Here is a 9,055-nt window from a genome sequence, read left to right as displayed (position 1 = left end):
AGTCAGTTGGTGTACTCTTCCCTGGAGAAGAACTATCCTCAGCATTTCTTAGTTGCCTGTAGCTCTTTGTGTAGGGTTGAGACCTCATGAGCTTTCTCCCTTCCATGCTAAGATGTCTATTAACATGGAAGTGTTGTCCTTGTTCAGCTCATATTCAGGCAGCCATGTTGGTGAGACTTCATGGATGAAGCTTTTGACATTAGTAGGAGACACAAACTCACAATCTCTTACCAAGATCCTTGACTTCACTAGTCCAGGGTAGTTGTCTAGGTTTCTGGCACCAGGCATGATTTACGTCTTGTTGAGCAGGGTTTAACTCCAATTAGAGAGCTGTTGGTCACCCCTTCTTTTTATATTCTGTATTGGAAAGAATTTGCCATGATGCCATTTCAGTTTGGAAACTTCCTTCTCTTGCCACTTAGAAACAATGTTGCCCACCACCACCCTAGCATTTTGGCTCAGTTTTTCTTTTTACTTTGTATTTCAGTCACACTTTTTGTTGCTGCTGGTTTTTTTTTTTGTTTTTTGTGTGTGTGTATGTGTGTGTGTGTGTGTGTGTATGTGTGTGTGTGTGTGTGTGTGTGTGTCTGTGTCTGTGTGTTTATGTATGTTTGTGTGTGGGGGGCAACTGCTATATTAGCTGATATGTTGTATAGCTTGTTCTGTTCAGTAAAAAAAAGACCCTCATTAACCTTCTAGCTGCCATCTCTGTCATGTGATTTACACATAATCCACATATTTATTGTGCCTTATTAATGATGCAACCAGAGGAATATTATCTTGGGAACATCCTATTCCTTTCCTTTGTCATTTTAAACTCAAAGACTCTTTTGTGGAGTGAAATACATGTCTTGTCACATACACGTATTGATTCTATTCTCACAGTTTGTGTCCTCCTATTTAATTTATCTAAAGGGAATTACTTTTACAGAGCTTTATCTTCCTCCATCATCCAGTTCAAGGAATTTTAGTATAGCCACAGAATTAAGCAACTGTCATGACAGTGTAATCTCAGAGCATTTCCTTAAAGAGACTTTTACCTAATCAGTTATTTCCCCTCCCAGTGCCCAGCCACACACCCCAACTAGTCTACTTAATTTCTCTGTTATTTGTTCTTTCTTGGGCATCTTGTACAAACTGAATCATATGATATGAGTTCTTTTGTGTCTCTGTTTTGTTTAGAACAATGTTTTTGTGTATAGGCATGTGGTGCATGCAGGTTTTCATGTGGGTATATGAATATGTGTGTGTAGGCACACATGCACATGTGTATTTGCATGTAGAGGCCCAAGGTTCTGTATCAAATATTTTTCTCAATTGTTTTTCATCTTACTGTTTTTATAGAATATGTTTTAATTTAACTAGCAACATTTTGTGGTCACAAAGCGAGAATTCTTTGACAATTTAATCGTATGTTGCTGAACCTGATGCTCACCAATTTAGCTAGGCTAGCTGACCAAAGAGCTCTAGTGTTCCACCTGTCTTCACATGCCACCCACCCACTCCATTGGGCTGACAGATGCATGCCACCATACCTGAGCTTTCCTCTGCTTCCCCCTGCCCAAAAAAACTATTGCATTTTATGGATATTCCACATTTCGTATAGCTATTTTTCATCTTACGAATTTTTGGATTATTTTCATTTTGACTATTATGAATAATACTTTTCTTTCTCCTCCCCTCATGTGTGTGTGTGTGTGTGTGTGTGTGTGTGTGTGTGTGTGTGTGTGTAGACAAGTTTTGCATAGATTCTTAGGAACTGAGTTGTTAAGAGACATGATAAACTTAGGTTTAACATTTTAAAAAGCTTCCAAAATATTTTACAAAGCTGTTGCAACACTTGACATTCTTTTCTGAAGCACAGAAGCCTCTGGGTTTCTGTGCACTTTGCAGCACTTGTTAACGGTCTTTCTTTCTTTCTTTCTTTCTTTCTTTCTTTCTTTCTTTCTTTCTTTCTTTCTTTCAACCATGGTTACTTTAGTGTGAGGGGGGGGTGATGGCGTCTAACAGTGATTTTGATTTTGATTTTCCTAGTAGTTAAGATGGTCTACAAAAACATGTTCATTTTTTGGTAATTTTCTAATCAACTTATTTATTTATATATTATTGACTTGTAAGAGTTTTATATGAATTTATATATAAGAATAGGTCCCCTTAATAAATGTGTGATTTGTAAATCCTTAAATGTTTTATTCATCCCAAGGTTCATCCCGAAAGTTTATTTTTCTTCTCCCCAGAGACAGCGTCCTGGTGGTTCTTCAGCTCAGGCTGCTCTCGAACTCACAACCTCCTACCTCAACTTCCCAAGAGCTAGGCTCACGTGCTCTGTCACCACGTCCAGTTCTCTTCCTATTTTCTTAGAAGAGCAAAAACAAGACAGAAAGGAAAAGAGAAAGATTGAAAGAAGACAAAACACCTTTACTTTGAAGCCCTTGAATTCTAAAATTTGGGAAAAATCTACTTGTCAGTTTTCATATTTGTTACTGCAGTTTTGAAGTTCACATGCAGTTTTTGAAGTTTCTAGAAACTGTTTACTGTATGGTTAACAAACATAGGCTTTTATTGACTGCTTCTCCTGGAAGCACCAGTTGTGGGAATGAGAACTTCCCAAAGTCAGGGCAATGGATTAAAAAGTACTTTCAACTTCGGGGAATCACTGTTCCATATATTTTTTTAATCCTTTTTCTCTCTGATCCTGTCCTTATCCTGGAAGCAGTAAGAGATTCTGTCTTGAGAATGTCGAAGTTCGTCTGCCCACCCCTGAGGGCTTCCACAGCAGCCCGCGTGGTGTTTTCAGAGGCAGTTACATGCTTGTATTGACCATCCCAGCTTCTCTCTCGGATTCTGTCCAGGTCATCAGGACTGAAATCAGCAGAATTAAGTTCCACAAGGGACTAGGAACCAGAAGACTGGGACCTGGGTCCAACTGTCTGTTCATTCCTTTCTGACTTCAGCAGGAAGCTTTCCATCACCCAGTTGGGCTTTTTAAAAATAAATTATTTGAGGACTTGATACATAAATGTATAGTTTGCTCATACCTACCCCACATACATGAGTATGTGTTTAGCTCATACTCACCCTAACTAACTTTCTCATTTAGGAAATGAGGCTCTTGCTGTCCAGTGCTTCTGCTTCAGAGCGGTGACTCTCGTAGGGGTGATTCCCCACCCCCATCCCCTCTGCTCTCCCACTTCACAGGAACATTTATTTGCAGTGTATACATATGTTTCTGGTTGGCACAGTTGGGAGTTGCTACTGCATGTGGTGAAGACAGACACCAGGGACCCTGTGAAACAACCCCGGATTCTCTGAACATCCCACTAGCAGAGTCGCCTGGCAGTGGATGTCTGCGCTTCTGAGCGGAGATGCCTTGCTTCAGAGCACAGTGTGCAGCAGTATTGTTTGCAGAAGTCTGTGTCTTCTCCCCTCCAAATGCTTTCTCCACAGTGCAGCCTTCGTTGGTCCTTCCTAATTCATAAGAATTGTTATTTTATTTATTTTTTTGTTTTTTAAATTCTTGCAGCACTTATTTTTTTTTATTTTATAATTTAATTTAACTCTACATATCAGCCACGGATTCCCCTGTCCTCCCTCCTCCTGCCCCGCCGCCCTCCCTCCAACCCACTCCCCATTCCCATCTCCTCCAAGGCAAAGGCTCCCCTGGGGATTCAGACAGTCTGGTAGACTCAGCTGAGGCAGGTCCAGTCCCCTCCCCCTGCACCCAGGCCAAGCAGAGTGCCCCTGCACAGGGCCACTTCCTATGCCATTAATAAATAGACCATAATAAAAGCAGACATAATCAGATAATTTCCCTTTCTAAGCAAGAGGAATTACACAATGATAGACTAATCAATTAAGTGTAATTCATAAAATTTCCATTTGCTGTCATCAAAGGCCATCTCTGGACCCTGGAAGCATTCTTTATCCCAGCTGGTCCTTTCCTTAAAAATTTGGGTAGATTTTGTATTCATGAGGGTTACACCACAATGTTATAGGTTGCATGGAGCTAGTGAAGAATTTACTGCAGTGTAAGAGTACTAACACACCCATTGTCTCATATTTATTCTTGTGTGACAGGGAAAATGTTAAAAAAATATATCTATAATCCAATTTTAGTAACTTCAGTCTTCATATTATGCAAAAGGCTTCAAGACTAATACTTTCTACACCTCTCTAGTTTGTATTTTTAACCCCCCTTCCAGTCCCAAGGTAACTACCATTGCATTCTCTATCTGTATTTGAGCTCTTTTAAAACGTATTAATCATGTCAAATGGAGTCATGCAGTATTTTTCTTTCTGTGTCCTGTGTGTTTTAGTGGAATGTTCTCTAGATCTAAGCATCTTGTAGGAAAAGGAGAGACGCTTGATTGTAAGGCGTTCTTTATCCGTTCTTCTGTTGATGGCGTCTACTGCCATGCTCTTGCCTTGGCTGCTGGGGAGAATGCGGCAGGGAGCATGGGAGCCCAGATACTTAGCCAAGCAGTGTCCCCACCTCCACTGGATATAAACCCAGAGGGCAGAGTGCTGGCATCTGGGTAGCTTTATTTTCAGTCCCTTAGGAACCTCCCTGTTGCTTTCCATAGAGCGGCACACTGCGAGGATCTCTGCTCGTGATCCCATAGCTCCTGTGACTCTCTGCTAATGGTGATAAAGGGCTAAAGGTTTTGCCAAATTCATGTCATGGCTCTTTAAGGATCCTTCAGAGTCTCAATCCATTCCAGTTCCATCACTGGGGACTCATACAGCAAAGAATGTCTCAGATGAACTCACCTAGGGAGATAGGCCTTCCTACCCAGGCCTACTTAGGGATAGATCAGCCAAGGAAACAAAAGTAGGGCCCTGCTGAAGATTTCTAACAGACCCATTCCATGTTGCACAGAAAATTCATTTTATGAAATGTGATTCCTTACACTTTTCCAATGTACATTTAACATCTTTCTATTTCTTGACCATGTCTCACGGATTATGAATTACCATCTTTGCCAGCATGAGAAACACACCCAGAGTCCATCACTGGAGTCACTTGTGAAAACATTAAACAGCACCAGGTGCAGAGCTGACCTCTTGAGGACCACTACTCAATATGCCCCCAAGGCTGACATTTAACCATTGATGACTTCTGAGTAGGGCTGTCTCACCAATATCACATCAATCGATAGCGTTCTTCCAGCCCCACAGTCCAGAATTGCTCCTTGTCCTTAGAGCTGATCCCATTTGTTCTCATTAGCTGCTCGACTTGGGTAGCATGGCTACAACTTAAGGGCAGCTGCAGACGACTTACAAAAAGCATGATCTATACTTACCCGTGACCAATATAAATAGCATGTAAAGAATATAAACTCCATCACACAGTGGCTATGAGTTGGATAGCAAACACAAGTTGATGATGAATTTTCAGATTGTAATTTTACCTTAACAGAGCATAGGATCTTTATTTCTGGTTGTGTCCATTGAGCTGTATTTGACCATATGGGCAGTGTGTGTGTATGTGTGTGAGCACATGAGTCGACAAAGGCAAGGGGCTGATTTTTCAATTAGCATTGGATTTTACATGATATTCCCCCTGGAATACCTACTACTCAATTTGGTAATTTTGACAAATGAATCCAACCAGTAAATATCATTCATTTATTTCACCATAATTTGATAAGGGATTATAAGAGATCAAACAAATGGTTTTATGAGTGTATTTGTTTTTAAAGCAGTTTCAGGTTTGAGGAAAAGTTTAAGAGAGGGTACAGAGATTGCCGTTTTCCTCACTCTGCTCCTGTATTGCATTTGTGTGCTCCATTTGTCAACGCTGACAAATTAAGTTTGATTCATTAGCATTCACAAAAGTTCTTAGTTTGCTTGGGTGGCTGCTCTTCTCAGTGTACAGTTCTATGAGTTTTGAAAATAAATAATGTTATGAGCCTACTATTTTAATATCAGACACAATAGTTTCACTGGTCTCTGATTCCCCGTGCCCCATCTCTATCCATGGCAATAAATGATCTTTTTACTTTTTAATTTGCCTTTTCCATGGTGTCTTATGCTTGGGAGAATATAATGTGTTGATTTTTCAGACTGGCTTCTTTTGTTTATCAATATTGACTCCAGGCTTTTGCTTATCTTTTTCTTTTTTTTAAATCACAAAATAATATTCCACCTCTGATGTGTAGTTTGTTGATTTGGTCACTCATTGAAGGCTGTCATAGTAGCTGGATCCTGTTTGGACAATTATGAAGAAAGCTACTGTTAATATTCTTGCACAATTTTTGCTGTCAGTATTTGTATTTTAGTCATTCTTATAGGCATGAAGAAATATCTCACAATAGTATAAAACCCTGAGTATTTTTTCTTGTGCTTATCATGTCCTTTAATGGGATGAATGTTCAGATCTTTTATTTCATTTATAAATAAAATGTTAAGACAGCATTGGCAACTAATGTAACTTTCTTGTATATGCATGTGTGTGTGTGTGTGTGTGTGTGTGTGTGTGTGTGTGTGTGTGTGTGTGTGTATACTTATTTGGTGCAGGAATACACATGTATGCATGTGTGTGTAAAGGTTCAAGTCTGATAGCAGGGTGTCTCCCTCCATTACTCTCTCTACCATATACGCTATGGTGGGGTCTGGCACTGAACCTGCCTGACTAGCCAGTTTGCACTGGGACTTTCTGCCTCGGCCTCTTGAGTGCTGGGATAACTGGAGTGGAGGGGACACCACACCTTCCTGGCTTTTCTGTGGGCTCTGGAGTTATGAACTTCAGTTCCTTGCTTGCACGGCAAATGCTTTTATCTGTTGAGCTATCTCCTCAGCCTTTCTTTGTTTTGAATTGTTTTCTTTTGGAGAGCTTCTGTTTGTAATTTTGAATACACACCCTTTTCAAATATGTTGTTTAAAAATTTTCCTGCAGTTTTTGGTTTGCCCTTTCATCCTCTTCTCAGTGGCGTTTGAAGATTTAATTGAGTCGAATTTATTAAATTTTTCTTCCTGATTAGTCTCAGCTACCTGGCATACAGGCATGAGCCAACATACCCAGCCCCATGATTTTGTATATCCCCATCAATGGAAAAAAGACTTCTAGAAGACAAGATGGTGGATGCAGGGGCATGCATTCATGTTCCAGGGCCCACATTTAGTGCCTAATACCCAAGTCCTCAGCAAGGTTTCTTGAATAAATGAATGAGCAAGTGAATGAAGTACAGATGTGACAGAAAAATCTAACATCCTTTGATTGACACTTTTAGTGTCTGAAAGCCACACTCTCCTCTACTTGTACTTAACTCCCCAACTCCCCAACATGGAATTATGTATTTATCAGTTGAGTAAAAAAAATCACAGACATTAGACGCACAAGGTAACGCCTGTCAAGAATGACCTTCGTGATCTGCAGGTCCTGGAGAAAGCCGTATCTGGGCTAAAGGATCTGCAAAATGACTAGTAGAACGTTTTGATTGTGGAGTCAGAACATTGCAGATTCAGGGTCAAAACTATCCTGGGCTTTCTTTAGCCTCATTAATAGTCATTTACCATCACATCAACCTTTGTATCTGATCCTCACATCCATTTTCAAAAATTATTTAGTTTGTTGTGTATGGGTGTTTTGTCTGCATACCAGAAGAGGGTATCAATTCATGGAACTACAGTTATGGACAGTTGTGAGCTGCCATGTGGGTGCTGGAATTGAACTCAGGACCTCTGGAAGAGCAGCCAATGCTCTTAAGTCCTGAACTATCTCTCCAGCCCCTGGTCCTCCATCCTTCGAAGTGTTAGGTAAAACTTGTGGAATGTAACTAACCCCAAAGTTAAGAATGTCATCAGATAACATCTGAGACCTTCAGCATATAGTTCCCTGGTTTACTATAACTCCTTGCCTGCTGTCCAAAAAAGTACTGAGTGAAGGCACTGGCTTACGACATTTTTAAAAAATGCATTTTCTGAGCCCGAATACATATGTACACACACACACACACTTGTGCAGGTGCCTGCAGAGACCAAAAGAGGACATGGGATCACTCGGAACTGCAGTTAGAGGCGGTTGCAAGCCACCCAATGTGGATGTTGAGAACTAAATCAGGTTTCTCTGCAAGAGCAATAAGTGCTTGCAACCTGTTAAACATCTCTCCAGTATCCTCTCTTTTGTTTTGTGATAATAAAAAGTTCCTATAAACTCCTACCACTGTGATACATGTCATTTGGACCAACTTGAGTTCATGTCCTGGATAATGTGACTCATAACTCAGCTCAGATTAAGTTCTCCTATTTCCTTTGAAAAACAAAGAGCTGTGCTTTGTACAGCCACCTGAATAGGGAGACAGTGACTTTGCAACAACAAAGTATGGAGAAAGCGTTTTAATGCAGTTTTCCAGGTAGAAGGTATCAGAAAATACCCATCACTGAGCATGCTCACAAGAGAGCTTCTGTCTACTTTAGCAAGTAAGATAAGACCCATGTGTCTTCTCTATCAAGTCAGTGGATCAGCTTAAAGGAAGCTCTTTCTCGGAATAAAAAGTGGCCAAAAGTCAAAACTGTAAAGTCATTTTTAATGTAATATTTATTTTTTTGGTCTTTTTTGAGATAGGGTTTCCCTGTGTTGTTTTGGTACCTGTCCTAGATCTTGCTCTATATACCAGGCTGACCTCGAACTCACAGTAATACTTATTTTATGATATACACTTGTTTTCAAACAATCATCTTAAGTATTACCATATAATATTAATAAAGAGAATAAATCACTCTCATCAAATTTTAAAATAAAGCTATGTACTAAGTAAAAATTTTTTCTTCCATGGGTCATATTTTTTCTTCCTTTTTAAAGGTTTATTTATCATGTATACAGTGCTCTGCCTGCATGCCAGAAGAGGGCACTGGATCTCATTTTAGATGGTTATGACCCATGATGTGGTTGCTGAGAACTGAACTCAGGACCTCTGGGAAGGGCAGCTTTTGGTGGTGTTCTCATTGGTAGGATCAAGATCACGTGGATTTTCTCTGTTACACCCTAAAAGTTCTGTAACTTTGTACTCTGTATTTAGACTTATGCTCCATTTGAAATGCTGTTTAGAAAGGT

This window comes from Peromyscus leucopus, chromosome 9 (genome assembly GCF_004664715.2).
Source record: "Peromyscus leucopus breed LL Stock chromosome 9, UCI_PerLeu_2.1, whole genome shotgun sequence".
Classification (NCBI taxonomy): domain Eukaryota; kingdom Metazoa; phylum Chordata; class Mammalia; order Rodentia; family Cricetidae; genus Peromyscus; species Peromyscus leucopus.
This window is presented reverse-complemented; position numbering follows the sequence as displayed.